Below are 21,234 nucleotides of genomic sequence, written 5' to 3'. Positions count from 1 at the left end.
CATACACACACACACACACACACACGTATACATACACAGTACAGACCAAAGAGTTTTCTTTATTTTCATGACTATGGAAATTGTAGATTCACACTGAAGGCATCAAAACTATGAATGAACACATGTGGAATTATACATAACAAATAAGTGTGAAACAACTTATTTCATATTCCAAGTTCTTCAAAGTAGCCACCTTTTGCAGCAGACACATCTCTAGAACTGTTAAGAGGAGACTGTGTGAATCAGGCCTTCATGGTGGAATATCTTATAGGAAACCACTGCTAAAGAAAGGCAACAAGCAGAAGAGACTTGTTTGGGCTAAAGAACACAAGGAATGGACATTAGACCAGTGGAAATCTGTGCTTTGGTCTCATAAATCCAAACTTGAGATCTTCGGTTCCAACCCCCGTGTATTTGTGCGATGCAGAAAAGGTGAACGGATGGACTCTACATGCCTGATTCCCACCGTGAAGCATGGAGGAGGAGGTGTGATGGTGTGGGGGTGCTTTGCTGGTGACACTGTTGGGGATTTAATCAAAATTAAAGGCATACTGAACCAGCATGGCTACCACAGCATCTTGCAGAGGCATGCTATTCCATCCGGTTTGCGTTTAGTTGGACCATCATTAATTTTTCAACAGGACAATGACCCCAAACACACCTCCAGGCTGTGTAAGGGCTATTTGACCAAGAAGGAGAGTGATGGGGTGCTGCGCCAGGTGACTACCTCTTGAAGCTCATCAAGAGAATGCCAAGAGTGTGCCAAGCAGTAATCAAAGTAAAAGGTGGCTACTTTGAAGAACCTAGAATATGAAATATATTTTATTTATTTTTATATTTAGTTTTGATGCCTTCATAGTCATGAAAATAAAAAAAACTCTTTGAATGAGAAGGTGTGTCCAAACTTCAGGGGCCCTGGGGATCTCCGAACCTGTTGGTGGATGTAAGCAACTGCCGCTGAATTGTCTGAGTGGACCTGAACGTGATGTCCCTGGAGATCCTGCTGGAAGGTTCTGAGAGCCAGAGAAATGGCTTACAACTCTCTCCAGTTTGAGGACTTCCCCGCATCCTCGATTCTCTAAGAGCCTTGCGTCAAATTCACACCCAAGTGTGCACCCCAGCCTGTGCCGCTTGTGTCTGTTGTGACGATCTTGGATACTGGCAGTACCCATTCCAGACCCTGGGATAGATTTGCTGCCTTCCTCCACCACCACAGGGATTGCTTCACCTGTGCTTTAATGAGTACCATAGAATCCAGGGAGTGGTCCCAAATTTTCAGAACGAACCACTGTAAGGGGCAGAAATGTAAACCTGCCCAGCTTATCGCTGGAAGGGTGGCCGTCAGCAGACTTTAGGCTGACATGGCCTTCCTTATTGTGATCTGCTGATTTCTCTGCAGAACTGCCAAGGACTTGTCTACCTTCAGGATTTTTTCTTCTGGGAGAAAGACCTTCTCCGATGGGTTGAGCCCAGGATGTAACCTAGGAAGGTAACTCTCTCGGATTGGACTAGGATGATTTCTCCAAATTCAGGAGCCATCCTAGATGCTCCAACACACTCTTTGCTACCTGCAAATCCTGGACCAAATGTTCTGGTGAAGAAGCAAAAAAGGAGCAGTTCATCCAGGTATGCCAATACTGCAATCCCTCGGAGTTGCAGGAAAGCCAGGGTCTCCGCCATGACCTTGGTGAAAATTCGGGGGGGGGGGGGGGTAAGAGGATAGTCCAAAGGGAAGAGCCTGAAACTGCAGATGTATTGTTTCCTCCCCAGATTTTACCGCCAGTCTGAGAAATCTCCGATTGTCTTCTGCAATTGGAATGTGCAGATATGCATCTCTTAGGTCTATGGACACCATGTAGCAATCCGGAGGGAGCAGTGTCTCACCGAGAAGATTGAGTCCATACGAAATCTTCTGTAAGTGATTGATCGATTGAGAGGCTTCAGGATCAAGATGAGCCTGAACTTCGAGGTCTTTCGCACCACAAAGACGTGGAAATAGAACCCTCGATCCATCTCCCCAGGTGGGACCCGCGAGACTACCTGCTGCTGCTCAAATTCCTCCAGTGAGGAAAGTAGTGCCGCTGCCTTTTCCGCACACCTTGGAATGTTTGTCACTTGAAGCGTGTGTGTGTGTGTGTGTGTGTGGGCTTGATAATTCCAGTTTGTACCCCCTCCTCACGATACCCAGAATATACTGATTGGAGGTGACCGACTCCCATTGTGAAAGAAAAGCCCCTAGTCTTCCTTCCACTGGAGTAAACTTGTCATTGGGTCTCTTGGGGCTGTTCAGCAGGGCGAGACATTGCTCCTCCACGCTCCCTGCCCTTGTTGATCCAAACTTTTTTCTGAGACTCCGTCCTCGGAAAACCAAACTTCTTTTGTGGACGAGTCTTCTTTTTGGACTGTTCCACAATTTCTTCAAGGGAAAGGCCTTCTTTTTATCAGCTGTCCGATTAAGGACAGCCTCCAAGTCTGGACCAAACAATAGATTTTCCGTGAAAGGGACTCCGCAGAGTTTAACTTTTGGTGCATTGTCTCCTTGCCAGGTTTTCAACCAAAGAGCTCTCCTGGTCGAATTGGCCAGGGAGCGGAGGACCTAGCCGACATATGGACTGATTCTGCCGAAGCATCCGCAATGTATGCAATTCCCTTAAACAGCATGGGAAAGGAGGAGAGAATTGTTTCCTTTGCAGTCCCTGCTTCAATATGCACTTTTATGTGCGTTAGCCAGTGCTCTATGTTATACGCCACCACTGTGACTGCCATGGCAGGCTTAAGATTCCACAAGGAGGAATCCCAAGTCTTCTTAAGGAGGTAGTCCATCCTTTTGTCAATGGGGTGTGCTAACACCCCCATGTCTTCAAAGGCCCAGTACGTTTTTCTGGACACCTGAGAAAACGCTGCGTCCAATCTATGTGATTTATTCCACACAGCTGCTTCATCCTCTGCAAAGGGGAATCTGCGTTTTAGTGCTCTAAAAAAGAAAGCCTTCCTTCGGGTCTCCCCATTCTTTTTTGATGGAATCAACCAGAACCTCATGTACTGGAAAGACCCTCCTCTTCTGTTCTTCAAGACCCTCATACATCTTACCGTGGATTTTTTTTATGCTATTTAAGTTTTTGTACTGAACTTTAGTGCTAGCTGCTCTTCTTTATTTAATTTATCAATTTGTAATATATAGCGCAGCGTCAGCCCCAGGGTTTTTTTCTTTTATCTTATGGTGGAGTGACAGACGACTTCTCCTCTTGAATACCCAAAGTAGTGTGGATAGCTCCTAAGAGCTCCTCCACTTCTTCCTAAAGTTTGTATCGGGAGGATCCGCCATCCTCCTCCTCTCCGTCTGAGGATGCACCGTCAGAATCATCCTCCAACGCCACTCTAGTGCCTCCAGGTAACCCTTCACTATCGGAGGGACCTGCAGATGGACCAGGAGTGACATCTTGCTGCACTGGCAGAGGAAGAGCAGAGGGTCGAGGGCTTTGTACATTTTTAAAGAGCGTTTTGAAAGACTGGAAGGTGCTTGAAAGCTCTTTAACAGACGCTGCTAAATCAGAACTTTGATCCGCAGAATGTTACTGAACTAAACCCTCAATGCAAGCCCTGCATAAAACTTGAGCCCATGTATCCCCCAAAGTACTCCTACATGATGGGCACTTCCTCTTGGGGGGTTTTGATTTTTCAGTGGATTTGCTCTGAAAGGACAAAAAAACACAGTATAAACCAGTGCAAACAATGCCCCAGACCGCCACCAGGAGTGCACACCCCCAGGACCGACCACCACCAGGGTCCCAGAAGTGCCTTCCTCCCCCTCTGACCACCAAGAGAGGGGGTTCACCCGTGGAGCTGTACGGGAAGACAGGTAAGGGAACACAACCCCAGGGCTGGTGCTGGTATCACCCAGCACAGAACGGGAACCGTCCGTTTCAGACATTCCTGCAGAGTAGAAAGTGGTCCCCTCAATCCTCCTTCGTTTTCCGTCCCACGGCTGGGAACCGGAAGCCGTGGGTCAACCGGATGTGTTCGTTCCCGCCGGAAATGACGTCACCCGACATCCGGCCCAGTGTTGAGCTCCATGCTGGCCACCCGGAGCGAGGGAACTTCTGAACACCTCTGCCATCACCTTCCCCAGGCAGCGGAAAAGCGAGCGCCCAAACCTCTGCATTGGGTGCGACGTAGAGGTAAACGGACTCCCCAGCCCTCTGCTGTGCATGAGAGACCTGTCTCCTTCCAGGACATACACCGGCCTCAGCCTCCCTAGCTGACCTAGCCCAGGTTCCTAAGCGATGTCACCTCACTGGAGGAAACACCAAAACTGAAGGGCTGTTGGGAATGTGTGGCTTAAAACCCTAATGAAGCTAGTGTTTCCTGGGAAGGGAGGAGCCGAGGTCTCAAGTCGGCTGTCCTGAAAGACGAAAGAGGGAAAGTCAAAAATAAAACACAATACACAGGTTTTTAAAGTTATTTATTAGGCAGCTCCAGGGGTCTCTTGCGACTTCTCTGCTCTCTCCGACCTCTTCTCCGAGCTCTCCGGTTCTTCTCCCGCTGTCTTTTTTTTGTTCAATACGTTTTTATTGTAACATTCAAGACAAAAAGGACAAGTAACAATCACAAACAACATGACAAAGAGTACAAGAGCGGCACATGCATACGAAACAAAACCCCACAGAAGTCATATACCCACAATACACCAGGAACAACCAGAAATAAGTTGGTGGCAAATAAAGCACAGCAATAGGAAACCAACCCATATCGCCACAGTTCAATTGCACTTGTACCATCTTACACAAAACAAAGAGTAACCAAAAGAAAACAAGGAGAAAGAGAGAAGAGTGAGAGATAGAAGAAAGGGACAGGATCAGAAAGGGAGAGGGAGTGATGGGAGGGGGTAGGATAGGTGTTCTCCCACAGATAACAACTAGACAAAATAAAACACATCAAGCATATTAGACGTCAATATCACAGTTTGAGACATAAGATCAGCATATGCAGTAGTAAATTTAAAGGGCAAACCAGTCAGACCATATTTTACGTGATATGTCAGCTTTATTTCTAGTGGAGAGTGTAAGGTCTTCCATGTGGCAAGTATGATCCACTTCTTCTAACCATTGCCGCAGAGTCGTTATAGTAGCTAGCTTCCAAAATTTAGGAAACAGGGACTTCGCCGCATTCAATAAATGTGGCGTTAAAGATTTCTTATATGAGCTAACTGGTTTGTCTGTACAATGAAGCAGTATAACCCAAGGGGTCATCAGGGGTCTCAAATCCCTGGATTTTTTTCATCCAGTCAAGGACGGACGGATATTAGGGCAGTACCACCACAGGCGAGCGTGTGTCGCACAGTCACCACAACCCCGCCAATTTTTAATTTGTAATTAACTTCTGCAATCCTGGAAGAAATCGAAGAGGTGTGTGCAAGACATAAGATAGTAGATTTTTGAGTCACTGAGAAATCCTTATGGAGATCCTTCTCCCAATTGCGTATAAAAATGGGTTGACCCTTGGTGGAGAGGGATTGCAACGCTTTGTAAAAATAGGAGAGAGGCCCCTCAATTGGCTGGTCCTCTGCACAAGCAACCTCAATTTGCGATAGGTCCATGAGAACCCGAAGGAACCGTGGGAGAGTTTGTACAAAAGCTGAGAGTTGGTGATATTTCTAGTGATCCAAGGGTGCTGCAGGAGGGGGGGGGGGACCCACAAGGTCAGAACATGAGGCGATGCCAGAAGGGGTAAGTACGTGATGTAGCATAGTTGTAGTTCCTAGAGACCAAGGCCTACCCGAGAGATATGTGTTCCCAGGGGGAAATAGTTGTGACCTGCAAGAGGCATCAATGGTGAGTTGTGCAGCCAGTTGTGAGTCGTACACAACGAGTCCCAGATCATCAGGGTAGAATGCATAAGAGGTGATGTAGACACAGCTAAAGTTCTGCACCTCTTAGGTATCCATAACTGTGTGAAAAGATCCGTGCCACACAAGGTCTCCTCCAAAGACACCCATATCTTAGTAGGTTTGTGACACTTCCAATCCGAGAGCCTGTTAACGATTGTGGCCATGAAATAACCCTTCATATCTATCTGGTAGAGCAAGGCCCCCCTTCGCCTTAGACCTGATGAGGATGTTTCTAGCTAACCTGGGTCGCCTCCTATTCCTGATGTATCTAGAAAGGAGGGATCTCAACAATGTGAAGAAAGCCACCGGGACCTTAAAGGGAATCATTTGGAACAAGAACATCAGCCTGGGCAATATGTTCATCTTCACAACACTGATTCTCCCCAACCAGGAGTGTGCAAGCTGGGATCACTTCTGCAAATCAGACCGCATGGCGTTCAATAGGGGCATGTAGTTAGCACGAAACAAAGAAGAGGGGTCGGGAGTAAGGTAAATGCCTAAATATTTAAGGGACCGGGTTTGCCAGCTAAAAGGGAAGGACTCCTTCAACCGGGTTGCGATCCCAGCCGGGTAGTAAGATTAAGGATTTCAGATTTGGTCATATTGATTTTAAAATTGGAAATGACGCTAAATTTTGAAACGCAGACATCAAATTAGGTAATGAAATAGTGGGGTGTTGTATATAAAACAAAATGTCATCCGCGTAAGCGGCATATTTATGTTCTGAGGAGCCTACCGTGATCCCACGGATATTTGGGTCTTGTCTAATCGTGCAGAGGAAGGGTTCTAGGTATAAGGCGAACAAAATGGGCGAAAGGGGGCAACCCTGCCGGGTGCCATTATATAATGTCAAAGGGTTACTTAGAGTGCCATTTATACGAAGTTGGGCAGTGGGGGGAGGCATAGAGCCTCCAGTCCACCCTATCAAACGCTTTTTCTGCGTCCGTGGACAAAAGAAGGGTGGGCTGGGAGAACTGGCGAACATAGGACATCAGGGAAAAGGTGCGAAGAATTGTCCTGGGCCTCCCTGCCTGGAACAAAACCCGACTGGTCCATGGAGACCCATTGGGGGAGGAGCGGAAGCAGCCTGTTCGCAATGACCTTGGCATATATCTTAGCGTCAATATTTAGCAAGGAGATAGGTCTGTAACTCCCGCAATTACAGGGGTCCTTACCGGGTTTGGGGATGATAGTGATATGCGCATGGAGAGTTTCGGGTCGGAAAGCTCCCCCCTCTGAAATGGAGTTAGCATAGTTGGTCAGGTGCGGGATTAAAAGATCCGCAAAGGACCGATAATACAAAACCGTGAAACCATCAGGGCCCGGCGCTTTACCATTAGCCATAGCTTTTAAAGCAAAATGCATTTCAGAGGTGGTGAGCTCTCCCTCTAAGGTGGATAGGGTATCTGAGAGTTTAGGCAAGTTAGCTTGAGACAGGTTATCACGAATGAGCTGGGATTTAACATCCTTATCCCCAACAGTACTGTGTACGTGGTACAAAGCCTGATAGAACAAACAAAATTCCTTGGCTATGGCGAACGTCTCATGCACCATGGAGCCTTGGGAGGTTTTTATCCTAGCAATAAAAGCGGTAGACTTTTTTTTTGTTGCAACAAATGGGCCAGCAAGCACCCCGGCCTATTGCCCCACTCGTGCAAGCGCTGAGCAACTAGACGAAAGGATTGTTTCTGTTCCAGATGAAAGAGGGCTCTCAGTTCCTCTCTCCACTGAGTCAGAACCCGAAAAACCGCCTGAGACTGGCCAGCCTTATGTTGTTGTTCTAAAGCCTCAATGTCACAAATCAGTTCCAGTTGTTTAGAAGTGCGTTCCTTTTTTTTCCCCTCAAACCCAATTCAATACATTTTCCCCGGATAAAGGCCTTGTGGGCCTCCCATAATGTGCCCGGCACAACGTCCGGGAGCCGATTTTCAGCAAAGTACCTGGCCAACTCGTCATGAAGCACTTTCTTGTCAATGTCCTCTGAAAGGAGATTATCATTAAGTTTCCAGTTTGTGGATCTACAGGGGATAGAAGGAATTTTTAGTGCAAGGGTGATCGGAGCGTGGTCCGATATGGTAGTAGTGGCAATACCTGAAGCTGTCGGGAGGGAAAGATGATGATGGTCAATAAGGAAATAATCTATCCTAGAGTAGGTGCGGTGCAAGTGAGAGAAATGAGTACAATCCCTTACCCGGGGGTGCATAATCCTCCACACATCCATCAACTGAGCTCCATGTAAGCATTTTCGCAAAAACGTCAAACGTTTCTGCGAGATACAGGAGTGTCCCAGGGACGTGTCGAGGGATAGTTCCATTGACACATTAAAGTCCCCGGCGAGGCGAATGCAACCCCGGGCAAAGTCTCTGAGCTTTTTAAGGGTAGAAGCTAAAAAGGTAACCTGATCCCGGTTGGGGGCATACAGAGTGGCAATAGTGCAAGGCATACCACCCAGGCTGCCTCTCAAGAACAGGAAGCGACCCAAATCATCACAAAGCATGGAATCCAATGTGAAAGGGATCCCCCTGCGGAACCCAATGGCCACACCCTTGGACTTGTGAACGTCAGACTATAATACCATACTGGGTATTGTGGAAAAAAAAGCCGCACCGAGGTGGTGTGTGTGAGGTGGGTTTCCTGGAGGAGCACAACATCCCCTCGCAGACGACCCAGCTCTCTGTAGAGATTACGTCTCTTACCTGCGGCGTGTAGACCCCTTACGTTTAGGGACACCAAGTTCAGCGCAGCCATGGGGTTCCCCAACAATAGCTCACACTAACAGCTCGAGAATAGCTGTACCTGTGGCAGAGAGAAGAGATACGGAACAGAGGGGGAGGGAATGGGAGAAAGAAACCAGTGATCAAGAGAAAAAAAAAAAAAAGAGAAGAGAAAAAACAACAATGAACATTAGCACAAAAAATAAACCTGCCCTGCGGAGGGGAGCACTGAGTATTTGCACGCAAATTAATGCTGTGCAAAGAAGGGTCGCACGAGCGGTCCAGAACCCCCACGCACCCCGCCTCGAATGAGACAGGGGCACAAGAGCACGAGACCGCGCCGTGCACCCTAAAGGGGGGCGCAACATCGCGGGGGAACGGCGACGAGCACCGAATGTACCGCGATCGCTGCCATGTCACCCCAGCACCGACACCTCTTACAACAGAGCATTAACAACATTAACCAGCAGTCTTAAGATGGAGATCGGAGGAGACCAAAAAATATGCAAAAACAAAAATACTTAGTTAGGCAAAAAGACCGCGCCTATGTCTAGAAGGCCTCAAACCCATAACACAGTACTCACTCCAGCTGAGGAGAGGCTTCCGTGGTGGCAGAACGTCTGCGGCATACTTTTTGCCACTGTGGAACAGCGGCAGTAGGTAGGGTTGGGATAGTATCCTGAAAGCCAGGCAGCTCCGGGGGGGGTGAAATGTTGACGTCCAAACAGAACTTTTCCAGGTCCTCCGGAAAGCGGAGAACCGCGGTCTTACCATCGTGATGAGCAATGAGGGCCGACGGGAATCCCCATTGATAGTTGATGGAAGCGACTTTGAGTTTCTCCGTCAGGGGCTTCAGGGCCCTACGGCGATCCAAGGTTTCTTTGGCAAGGTCTGGGAAGAAGGACAGGGTAGCCCCATCAAAGTCTAGGGAAGCAGTCTCTCTGGCTTTGCGCATTATGCGCTCTTTCTCCTCATAATAGTGGACCCTGCAAATCACATCCCTCGGGCTGTCAGTGGAGAGATTGCGGGGGCGCAAGGCCCTGTAGACTTCTAATGGCGGCCGCGTGGTGATCCAAACGGAGTTCAGTTTCCTCCACCCGCTCAAGAACCAGCGACAAGTCCCCTCTCACCGCGGAAAGTTCTTTCTTAATGGACCGCTCCTGGCCCAGGAACATAGATGCAAGTTCTGACTTGGTCGGAAAACCGTCGACCAGGGCCGCAACATCGGAGCGTCTCGAGGTACTTTCTTTCGCGACACGTGGAGAGCGGCCCAGGGCATCCGTGTCCTCCACGTCCTCCGGTTCCACAGCCAGAAATCTTTTTTATGGAACCCGACGGGGTTCCCGACTTAGGGAGAGACTTGCCCGTCGTCTTCCGTAAGATCCGCAGATTAAGGCAAAATAGCTGGTAATTACGGTGTCGGCGCCGGAGCTTTAGAGAAACACGTCCTCACCGCTGCATGCTCAGGCCACGCCCTTCTCACGCTGTCTTCTGGCAGGCTCTTCTGCACTTTTGCATGTTCTTCTCCGTTGTCCTCTTCCCTTCGCTCTTCTTCCGATGTTGACTCATCGCTCTCTCCCGCCGTAATGCCGTGTGTGCGGTGCGCAACGACTTATATTGGCATGGGGTGTGGACACTGGGGCATGGTGGGACAGTGACGTCATAAGGGGGCGGGGGTCACCCGAAGACCTCACCCATGCCAATATAAGTCATTGCGCACACGGAATTACAGAGGGAGAGAGCGGTGCGTCAACACCGGAAGAGAAGAGGGAAGACGGAGAAGACCGGGCAAGAGCTAGCAAAAGACCGGGAAAAAGAGCAGAAGATAGCGGAGAAGCCCGGCAGATTCCGATGATCCCCCTGCCTGCAGGCTCCGACAACCAACAGCCACGGTTGTTGGGAAGAGGCCCTTGTCCTCATCAACATGGGGACAAGGTGCTTTGAGATGGGGTGGGGCGCAGTGAAATTTTTACAGAAATCAGTGCATTTTATAGCGTTGTAAAAATGGTCCCAAAAATTTGTCAAAAGTGTCCGATGTGCCAGAACACGCCATTACTAGTAAAGAAAACTATGACTTTTGCGCAAACCAATCAATATATGCCTATTGTGATTTTTATTACCAAAAATAGGTAGAAGAATACATATCTGACTAAACTGAGAAAAAATTTGTATTGTATTGACTGCATGTAGCCTTGGCTACAAAGGGTATACAATGCTTTGTTCTGGAAGAACTTCCAGGCCAACTCATAGCAACACAGTCAGGATGAGCGTTGAACAGCCATTCATGGCAAGCTTTGTATTCTATGAATAAAAACAAAGTCTCCGATTTGCTGAGATGGAGATAATCCGCATTTCTGCCTCAGCCAATCAGCTCATCAGTTTAGAGTAAACCATAAACAATTGTTCTCATCCAATGTTCATGGTGATATATAAACAAATGTGTTATAAGCGCTGCATACAAACATGTGTAAACATATGCATTTGTGGGTGTGTGCAGGGCAATGGAGTTACTTTATTTTTTTTGTCCCCCAATTATTATTATAATTAGATTTTTAAACTTCCTTTTGAATTTTTGTTATCTTTTTTTTTCCCCAATATAACTTCATTGCTATCAAAAGGGGACCAACAAGCTCTCCATGTAAAAGCATTGCGTAGGTATCAATTCTTCCCAATAAATGTCTCCCCTGCACTCTGTTGCAACTAACCAAGCACAGATTGCCATTTGATGTGGTCCGGGCTGGCTAAATAAACAAGAAATTTTGACTTACCTGTAAATGCTATATCTTGTAAAGGACACAGTCAACCTATTCATATACTATGGGTTCTAGGCTCATACCTTCAGTTAAGCTTTCAAGCACATGATCCCTCTGGGGGACATGCCCTATAACCCTACCCCAATCTGAGTCATCAGTATTGCAGCAAGAAATGCAAGAGTGACAGGAGTTTAGGGAGTCGTCCTGTAATGCATTCCAAGATATAGAAGCTAAAGGCAAGCCAAATTTCTTCTGGTCTTAATCACACAGTACAGGACACAGGTACATTTACTGTATATAAATAGGTGCACTATCCCTTTAACCACCTCAATACTGGGCACTTTCACTCCCTTCCTGACCAAACCATTTTTCAGCGATGTCACAATTTGAATGACAATTGCGCGGTCATGCAACACATTACCCAAATGAAATTTAATCATGTATTCCCCACAGATAGAGCTTTCTTTTGGTGGTATTTTATCACCTCTGTGGTTTTTATATTTTTCGCTATAAACAAAAGAGCGACAATTTTGAAGAAAAAAAAAAAATTCAAATTTTTTGCTATAAAATATCCCTAACAATTATATAAAAAAAACAATTTTTTTTCCTCAGTTTTGGCCGATGCGTATTCTTCTACTGATTTTTGGTAAAAAAACAAACAAAAAAAAAACGCAATAAGCGCATATAGATTGGTTTGCACAAAAGTTATAGTGGCTACAAAATAGGGGATAGATTTATAGCATTTTATTTTTTTACTAGTAATGGTGGCGAGGAGGAATTTTTATCGTTACTGCGATAATTGCGGCGGACACTTGACACTATTCACATTTATATAGCGAACATTGCTATAAATTTGCACTGATTACTGTGTAAATGTAATAAAGAGAGAGAGAGCGGGACTTTAAATGAAGCATGTGCAGGGATCAGATTACAATGGATAGGGGGGAATATAATAAATCTGGAATAAGTTATAAATTATTAATTTCAAAACTTTCAAATAATGCACCGTCCATGACTATTGCATTATTAAAGAAATTTGGTAAACATATATACTTGACAAAAAAAAACTGGGGAATTTAATACAGAAAAAAAGAGGGGGGGGGGTTTATTTGGGGCTATAAATAAATGCCTTTATTGACAAACTGTAATACAGGTGAAACAATTAACATTTCTAACCAGGTTCATCCTTGCCACTCAAACAGCAAGCCAAGTTCAACAGTCTAACTATGTATGTTAAAAGCAGAGGATTAGTTGCACGCATTTGCAAATACATGTTTTAAGCTGCAGAGCCAGTCGCCAAGGCTCCCTGCGATTCTCTTTATTATACAACCAGGGATGGAGGTGGTTTACTAACCACCTCATTTAAAGTCCCAAATTTAACCCCCCCCCCCCCCTTTTCCATAATGGTGAGGGTTGGAAGCATGTGAGTTGTGGGACTCGATTGTTTAAAACGGGTGTCTGCATTGATTTTATTCATTGCTGCAGTTTTTTTTATTTTTTATTTCTTACCAGGCATAGGTGCAGGCGGGGACACACCCCGTCACCTGTCCATCTACCCATCAGTTTGTACATGCCTCCATTGAGGAGACTTCAAAGATTTAGTTAGGACTGCAGAATCGCAGGGAGCCTTGGCGACTGGCTCTGCAGCTTAAAACATGTATTTGCAAATGCGTGCAACTAATCCTCTGCTTTTAACATACATAGTTAGACTGCTGAACTTGGCTTGCTGTTTGGGTGGCAAGGATGAACCTGGTTAGAAATGTTTATTGTTTCACCTGTATTACAGTTTGTCTATAAAGGCATTTATTTATAGCCCCAAATAACCCCCCCCCCCCTTTTTTTTTGTACTAAATACCCCAGTTTTTTTGTCAAGTATATATGTTTACCAAATTTCTTTAATAATGCAATATAGTCATGGACGGTGCATTATTTGAAAGTTTTGAAATTAATAAACTTATAACTTATTCCAGATTTATTATATTCCCCCTATCCATTGTAATCTGATCCCTGCACATGCTTCATTTAAAGTCCCGCTCTCTCTCTTTTTATTATACAACCAGGGATGGAGGTGGTTTATTAACCACCTCATTTAAAGTCCCAAATTTAACACCCCCCCCCCCACCTTTTCCACTGTGTAAATGTGACTGGCAGGGAAGGAGTTTACACTGGGGGGCGATCAAGGGGTTAAATTTATACCCTAGTGAGTGATTTTAACTGTAGGGGGAGGGGACTGACTGGGGGAGGTGACCGATCTGTGTCCCTATGTACAAGGGACACAACATCAGTCTCCTCTCCCTGACAGGACGTGGATCTCTGTGTTTACACACAGAGATCCACGATCCTGCTCAGTTACTGGGCAATGGCGGGTGCCTGGCAGACATCAGGAGGGCCCGGGCAGGCGCATCGGGTTCCCAGTAACGCGGCGCACGCACGCCCCCTGGTGGCTCAGCGAGGTATCGTGCAGCCGACAACCAAAGAGGTTAATAACAAAAATTAGGATTTTTGGTACTCACCGTAAAATCCTTTTCTTTGTCGTCCATGGACGGACACAGCTCCTTAAAGGGGTGGTTCACCCTAAAAACTACTTTTTTTTATTACACTGGCCCCCCACATTACAATACGATTAAGGCTATTTTTTTTGATGCTGTACATATTTTTGTACAGCATATTCACCCGTGGCTTCCGGCTTGCGAGTCCCGCGGGAGTGGGCGTTCCTAACATGTCTGTGATTGACGTTTTGACCAAAAACGAGCTCCCCCCGTCGCGTAAGCCGCGTCACGATTGGCGAAATGAGCTGAACGGCGATGCGCATGCGCAGTATAGCGGCGACTCGCCGTTCGGCTCCTTTCGCCAACCGTGACGCGGCTTACGCGACGGGGGGGAGCTTGTTTTTGGTCAAAACGTCAATCAGACATGTTAGGAACGCCCACTCCCGCGGGACTCGCAACCCCGAAGCCACGGGTGAATATGCTCTCATACATAGGTATGTACAGCATAAAAAAAAAATAGCCTTAATCGCATTGTAATGTGGGGGGCCATTGTAATAAAAAAAAGTAGTTTTTAGGGTGAACCACCCCTTTAAATCTTGACAAGTGGGTTATGTTCCGTCTACTAGGAGAGGACAAGGCAGACATGTTATATATTTAAATACATGTAACTTTAACAGAGTTGAACAGCCAGGGGGCGGTCCCTCGGGTCATAACCCTTCACCCTGCAGCCAGCAGCTCAGTTAATCAAAAAGCAGTACAAACTTAAAAGGAGGGGTGGGTGCTGCGTGCGTTCATGGACGACAGAGAAAAGGATTTTACGGTGAGTAAAAAAAATCCTATTTTCTCTTTTCGTACATGGACGGACACAGCTCCTTAAATCTTAACTGGGACGTCCCCAAGCAGTGTAAAAAAAATGAGGGTTGGGAACAGCAAACAAAAAACTTCACCCCAAACAAGCAGAGCTTCTCAACGAAGGAGGTGCAAACTCAAACAGCCGCCTGCAAAACCTTACGGCCAAAAGAAGCATCCGAAGATGCATTCATATCAACCTTGTAAAATTTGGAAAAGGTGTTAACGGACAACCAAGTCGCCACCTTACACACCTGTACAACAAACGCTTGATGTCGGAAAGCCCCGTACGCACCAATTGCCCTGGTCGAATGCGCCATGACAGGGAAGGGAGGCGCCCGCCCCTTAAGGGTGTAAGCCTGGATGACGGTGTGCCTGATCCACCGAGAAATGGTGGCCGGCGAGACCGTCAGGCCCTTCTGCGGACCAGACAACGCCACAAAACAGTGAGTCCGACCTCCGGAACGGAGCCGTAACAGACAGGTACACCCGCAGAGCACGTACCACGTCCAAGGTATGTAGCGCAGCCTCTTTGGAATGCGACGGTCGAGGACACAAGGACGAAAGTACAATGTCCTCATTCAGGTGAAAAGCTGAAACTACCTTCAAGAGAAAGGAAGGCTGCGGGCGTAACACCGCTTTATCCTTGTGGAGGACCAAGTATGGTGACATGCAAGACAAGGCCGCCAACTCAGAAACACGTCTGACAGATGTAATAGCCACTAAAAAAGTGATTCAAATCCCATGGAGTAAACAGTGGTCTAATTGGGGAAATCACACATTGAACCCCCTGCACAAACGTACCCACTAGTGAATGGGTCGCCAAGGGTCGTTTAAAGAATACAGTTAAGGCTGAAATCTGACCCTTAATGGTGCTGAAGGCAAGTTTCTGATCCACTACATGCTGTAAAAGCAGCAGGATCCAGGAAACCGAATACGTCCTTGGACGCCACTCCATCTCTTCACACATAGCGATGTAGGCCTTCCAAGTGCGATGGTAGATCTTCCGCGAAGATGACTTCCGTGCCCTCAGCATGGTGGAAATGACCGAATCCGACAGACCTCAGTCCCTTAGCACCTGGCTTTCAATAGCCATGCCGTTACAGCCAGCGACTGTAAAAGCAGGATGAAGTATGGGACCTTGAGACAGAATGTCCTTCCGCATCTGCCAGCAGGCACATGAGGTCGGCATACCAGGGATGCCAGGGCCAATCTGGAGCGATGAGAATCACTGTGTCCACTCTGTGGAGCAGATGAGGAAGCAACTTCACTGGGAGAAAGGCATAAATTAGCTCATACCGGTCCCACAGGGCCACCAACAAGTCTGACGCATCTGCCCAGGGATCTCTGGACCTGGCCACGAACCTCGACACCTTGCGATTGAGTTGAGAAGCAAGGATATCCACGTCTGGTGCGCCCTTCCTTCAGCAAAGGAGTTGATGTCCGGATGTAACGACCCATCCCCTTGGTCCAGCATCTGGCGACTTAGGTAGTCCGCCTGCCAGTTTTTTATACCCGGAATGTAAACGGCCGATAGAGCTGGCACGCTTCTTTCCGCCCACTTTAGGATGTGAGCGACCTCCGACGCCGCAGCCAAGCTCCTTGTTCCCCCCTGATGGTTGACATAAGCCACCGCTGTGGCGTTGTCCGACTGGATCTTGACAGGACGTCCTTGTAGCCTCTGCGACCACGAGAGGCACAGCCTGATCGCTCGAGGTTCTAGTACATTGATCGGCAGGCGTGATTCGTCCGGGGTCCAGCAACCCTGGGCCGACTGGACCCCCCAGACTCCCCCCCCCAACCTGTGAGGCTGACGTCCGTCGTGAACACAGTCCAAGGGAAGGAACGACTTCCCGGACTGAAGAACCGGGGATCTCAGCCGCCAACTCAGGGAAGCCTTGAACAGGTGACTTATCCGAATCTGACGATCCACAGTCAACAGGGATTTGTTCCATTTGGACAGGATCTCCTTCTGCAAGACTCGAGTGTGGAATTGGGCATACGGTACTGCCTCGAAGGAGGCTACCATGAGGCCCAGGACTCGCATGCAAAAAGGGAGAGACGACCATTTGCGGGATGCTAACAATTTCACAGTGGACTGTAGTGTCTGCAACTTCTCCAAAGGAAGGAAGACCTTCACCTCTGAGGAGTCCAAGATCAATCCTAGGTACTCCAGACGCTGAGTCGGTACCAACACCGACTTCTGGATGTTCAGCACCCAACTAAATTCCCAGAGGGTCTGACTGGCTATAGACACGGCCCTCTCTAATTCTGAGCCAGAAGCAGCTCTCAGAAGAAGAATGTCCAAGTAGCCCACGACAGCAATGCCTCGCTGTCTCAGCAAAGCCAGAATCAGGGTGAGCACCTTGGTGAAAACCCTCGGTGCTGACGCTAGGCCAAAGGGAAGAGCCACAAATTGATAGTTGTCTTCGCCGATCGCAAAGCGCAGAAACCTTCGATGCCTGGCGCAGATGGGTACATGCAAGTATGCATCCTTGATGTCCAGGGACGCCAGAAAGTGCCCCGGATGGAGGGCAGCAACCACCGAACGAATTGATTCCATCCTGAACTTTCAAACCTTTACAAAGACATTGAGGGCATTGAGATCCAAGATTGGACGGACACCATCCTCCCTTTGGTTTGGGACTACAGATTCGAATAGAATCCCTGAAACCTTTCCTCCAGTGGCACAGGTAAAATTACCCGGCACCTGAGCAAGTCCTGTACCGCTCTCATTAAAGCAGACCAACGAGCTGGAAGGAAAGGAAGATTTGAGGGAAAGAATCTGTTTGGCGGACAAGAAACTTAATCTTGTACCCCGAAGTGACCACCTCGCAGACCCACTGGTTAGAGAGCAGGGAGGTCCACCGAGCTGCAAACCCGTGAAGCCGTCCCCCCACCCTTGAGTCGGGCGGGGGTAAAATTTCATGCGGTAGTAGGCTTGTTAGCCGGCTTGTGCACCCAGGGACACTTCTGTCCCCCAGCTGGAGCTTCGTCAGTCTGGGAGGATTTGCCAGCCGACCCAGACTTACGAAAATACGGCTTTTGCGCGGAATAGGAGGGCCCCGGCTTACGGCATGACTCCCTCCCCTAAGAGGACAGAGAGAAGTGTGCTCTTACCTCCAGTGACATCCTTAATGTCATCCAGCGAGGTACCAAAAAGCCTCCCACCCTAGAAGGGCAAATCTGCCAGAGCCTTTTGGATGCTTGGTCAGCAGACCAGTATTTCAGCCAAATCAGGCAGCGTAATACCACCGCAGATACAGAGGCTCTGGAAATCAAAAGAGCTGCATCACAGACATACACAAGGCCCTGTACCAACTGGTCGGCCATCCTCACACATTCAGGAGGGAGCTGATGCTCCTTCACTCTCTGGCGCAAAATCCTTGCCCATTCAGTAAGTGTCTGAGACACAAAAGTTGAAGGCAGGATAGGTCGCAACGCTGACCCCAGCATGGTGAACATGGAACAGGTCACCGCTTCGGACCTTCTATCAGTAGGGTCCCTAACCACTTAAGGACCGCTCACTATATATACGAAGATGGATATCTCGGTAACGGCAGCAGCTGCTGCCACAAAAGAGATATCCATCTCTTCAGTGAGCGGTCCTATCAATGATAGCGGTGGTCTCCGCCGCGAGATCACCGTTATCGGCGGCGGGAGAGGGCCCCCCCTCCCACCGCCGCTTACCGGAGCCATCAATAGCAGCGGAGGCGATCGGGTCCTCTCCCTTGCTCGGCTGGGATACGAGTGAGGGCAAGATGGCCCCCACCCATCCCCATAGCATAGCATGGTGGAAGGGACGTCAAAATGTCACTTCACCCCATGCTTCTTAAAGCAATATTTTCTAGGTGTCATTTTTTCAAATGACAAATTTTTATTTATTAGTTTTTTTGCATTTTAGTCTAAATATAGTCTAAATAGTCTTTTTGACCCCAGATCTCCTATTTAAGAGGACCTGTCATGCTTTTTTCTATTACAAGGGATGTTCCTTGTAATAGGGAAAAAAGTGATCCATTTCTTTTTTTGTGTAAAAATAATAAATACAAATAAATAAGAAAACAAAACAAAAAAAAAAATTAAAGTGCCCCGTCGAGCTTGTGCACAGAAGCGAACACATACGTGAGTAGCTCCCGCATATGAAAACAGTATGCAAACCACACAAGTGAGGTATCACCGCGATAGTTAGAGCGAGAGCAATAATTCTAGCCCTAGACCTCCTCTGTAGCTCAAAAGATTTAACCTATAGAATTTTTTAAACGTCGCCTATGGAGATTTTTAAGGGTAAAAGTTTGACGCCATTCCACGAGCGGACGCAATTTTGAAGCGTGACATGTTGGGTATCATTTTACTCGGCGTAACATTATCTTTCACAATATATAAAGAAATTGGGCTATCTTTACTGTTGTCTTATTTTTTTAATACAAAAAAGTGATTTTTTTTCCCCAAAAAAAGTGCCCTTGTAAGACCGATGCGCAAATACGGTGTGACAAAAAGTATTGCAATGACCGCCATTTTATTCCCTAGGGCAGTGGTCATCAACCCTGTCCTGCAGGGCCCATTAACAGGACAGGTTAGCAAGATAACTGAAATACATCACAGCTGATATCATTTGCTCCTCAGTGATTGCAGTATTCTAGACTGCATCTCCCCAAAGTAATACATAAAAACTGGCCTGTTAGTGGGCTCTGCAGGACAGGGTTGATGACCACTGCCCCAGGGTGTTAGAAAAAAATATATATAATGTTTGGGGGTTTTAAGTAATTTTCTAGCAAAAAAAGATGTTTTAATCTTGTAAACGCCAAATCTGAAAAACAGGCTTGGTCCTTAAGTGGTTAAAAGCAGGTGTCCCCTCTACAGGGAGAGTGGTGACTTTATTCAGCCGAGAGACCGGGGTCTACAACCGGAGGAGAGGACCACTTTTTCAAAAGGCTCTCCTTAAAAAGGATAAATGGACCGCCATGCGCTGAGGGACCACAAAGGACTTCTGCGGCCGTTCCCATTCCTTATCTATGAATTTATCAAAGAAAGTAACATAAGGAAAAACTTTCACAGATCGGTTCGATCTGTGTGACCCAAAGGAAACCGAGCCCTTTGTGGAAGTCCCAGCTGTATCCTCCAGCTTGAGAGAATCCCTCACAGCATCAATAAGTGCACTAACAAGTGGACTGTCTTGCACTGACCCGGACAAGGGGTCCTCCTCACCAGGGAGGTCCTGGTCCACATCCTCTGACATACCAGAACAGGGGTCCTGAGCCACAGCCAGGCCTGAATCCAAGTCAGAGCATTCCCCAGAAGATGGGGGTGGTTTTACCCCCCTTACGCCCGCATGCCGCCTCTACCCTGGCAACAAAGGACTCCAGGACTACCGACAGCATATCCATGGGAACCACAGGCGCAGGGGCACCGTTTGCTGTCCCTCAGGGACTAAGTGAAAACACTCATAAGTCCACCCTCCTTGCTGCACTGACCTGGGGGGGGGTGGTTACCCAGGGGACTCACCACCCAGAGGGAGACCGCTTAGCGCAGCTGTCCAGCTTCCTACTGTGCACAGTGTGTGTGTGAGGAAAACTGAGGAAAAAACTGAAGGTGAATGTACTGCGCGCCATTCAGAAAGCCAGTGTTAGAGGCCAAAACCCACACCAAAAAGGCCGCCAGACGCTTCAGATAAAAGGCCATGGACCACAAGAAAATAGCCTCCCCCAATGCCGACCTGCATCACAGCGCGGCCACGGCAAAATGGCCGCCAACGGAAATTTCAATAGACAGGCACACAAAAAAGGGCGTCGGCGGCTGAATACCGCAATGTGGACGAGAAGGCCGTAGCAGGGACTTTCCCAGTAGACCACCCCTCACAGAAAGCGAACCCTGACACCCCACAGTTCCCAACAGGGACCCCGGAGCCCCCCCACAGGTACACCTTGGTCGCAGCGGCCCTTAGGGTAGGAGGAAAAAGGGTGACAGAGAGCAGGGAAAGGGAGGACAGGAGAACCCCTTTATCCCGGGAATAACCTAGCTGTTCCATCCCGCTGAGGCAGGAGGAACCGTACTTACCAGTCCTTGCAAGGACTTGCTGGCGCTTCCCTGACAGACCTACATTCGCGTGGTACGGAGTAGCTGTCGGCCTGGTCCACTGTGAGTGAGACAGCAGCAGCCCAGTCATATGCTCGCCGGCCACCCCCAGAGCCATGGGGTATGTTGTGGCCGACCCAGCACGTAGCCAAGACCTGCTCACGCTTGACGGCCAGACTGGAGAGACTACAAGGATCTATATTATCCAGCCTGTCGCCCAGCCGGCAGTTGATAAAAGAATCACAAACAAAGTAAATAAAAAATAAAAATTTCTTCAGGACTCTGGGCCCAAAGGGAGCCAAGTCCACCTCTGCTAGGCAGAAAAAAACAGAGATGCATGCTGCAGGGTGAGGGGTTATGACCGGAGGGACCTAACCCTGGGCAGGGCTGTTCAACTCTGATAAAGTTACACGTTTTAAGATAACCAACCAATGTCTGCCTAGTCCTCTCCTAATAGACAGAACATAACC

General features: G+C 47.8%; 1 protein-coding gene across 5 annotated transcripts in view; it reads right to left on the bottom strand.

Annotated features, from left to right (window-relative positions):
- The window catches only part of STK31 (serine/threonine kinase 31), a 369,252-nt gene that overhangs the window by 88,677 nt on the left and 259,341 nt on the right, over positions 1–21,234 (bottom strand). The gene's annotated exons all lie outside the window — the stretch shown is intronic.

The sequence above is a fragment of the Rana temporaria genome, chromosome 5, assembly GCF_905171775.1.
Source record: "Rana temporaria chromosome 5, aRanTem1.1, whole genome shotgun sequence".
NCBI lineage: Eukaryota > Metazoa > Chordata > Amphibia > Anura > Ranidae > Rana > Rana temporaria.
Note: the sequence above shows the minus strand (reverse complement) of the source record. Positions and strands in the feature narration are given on the sequence as shown.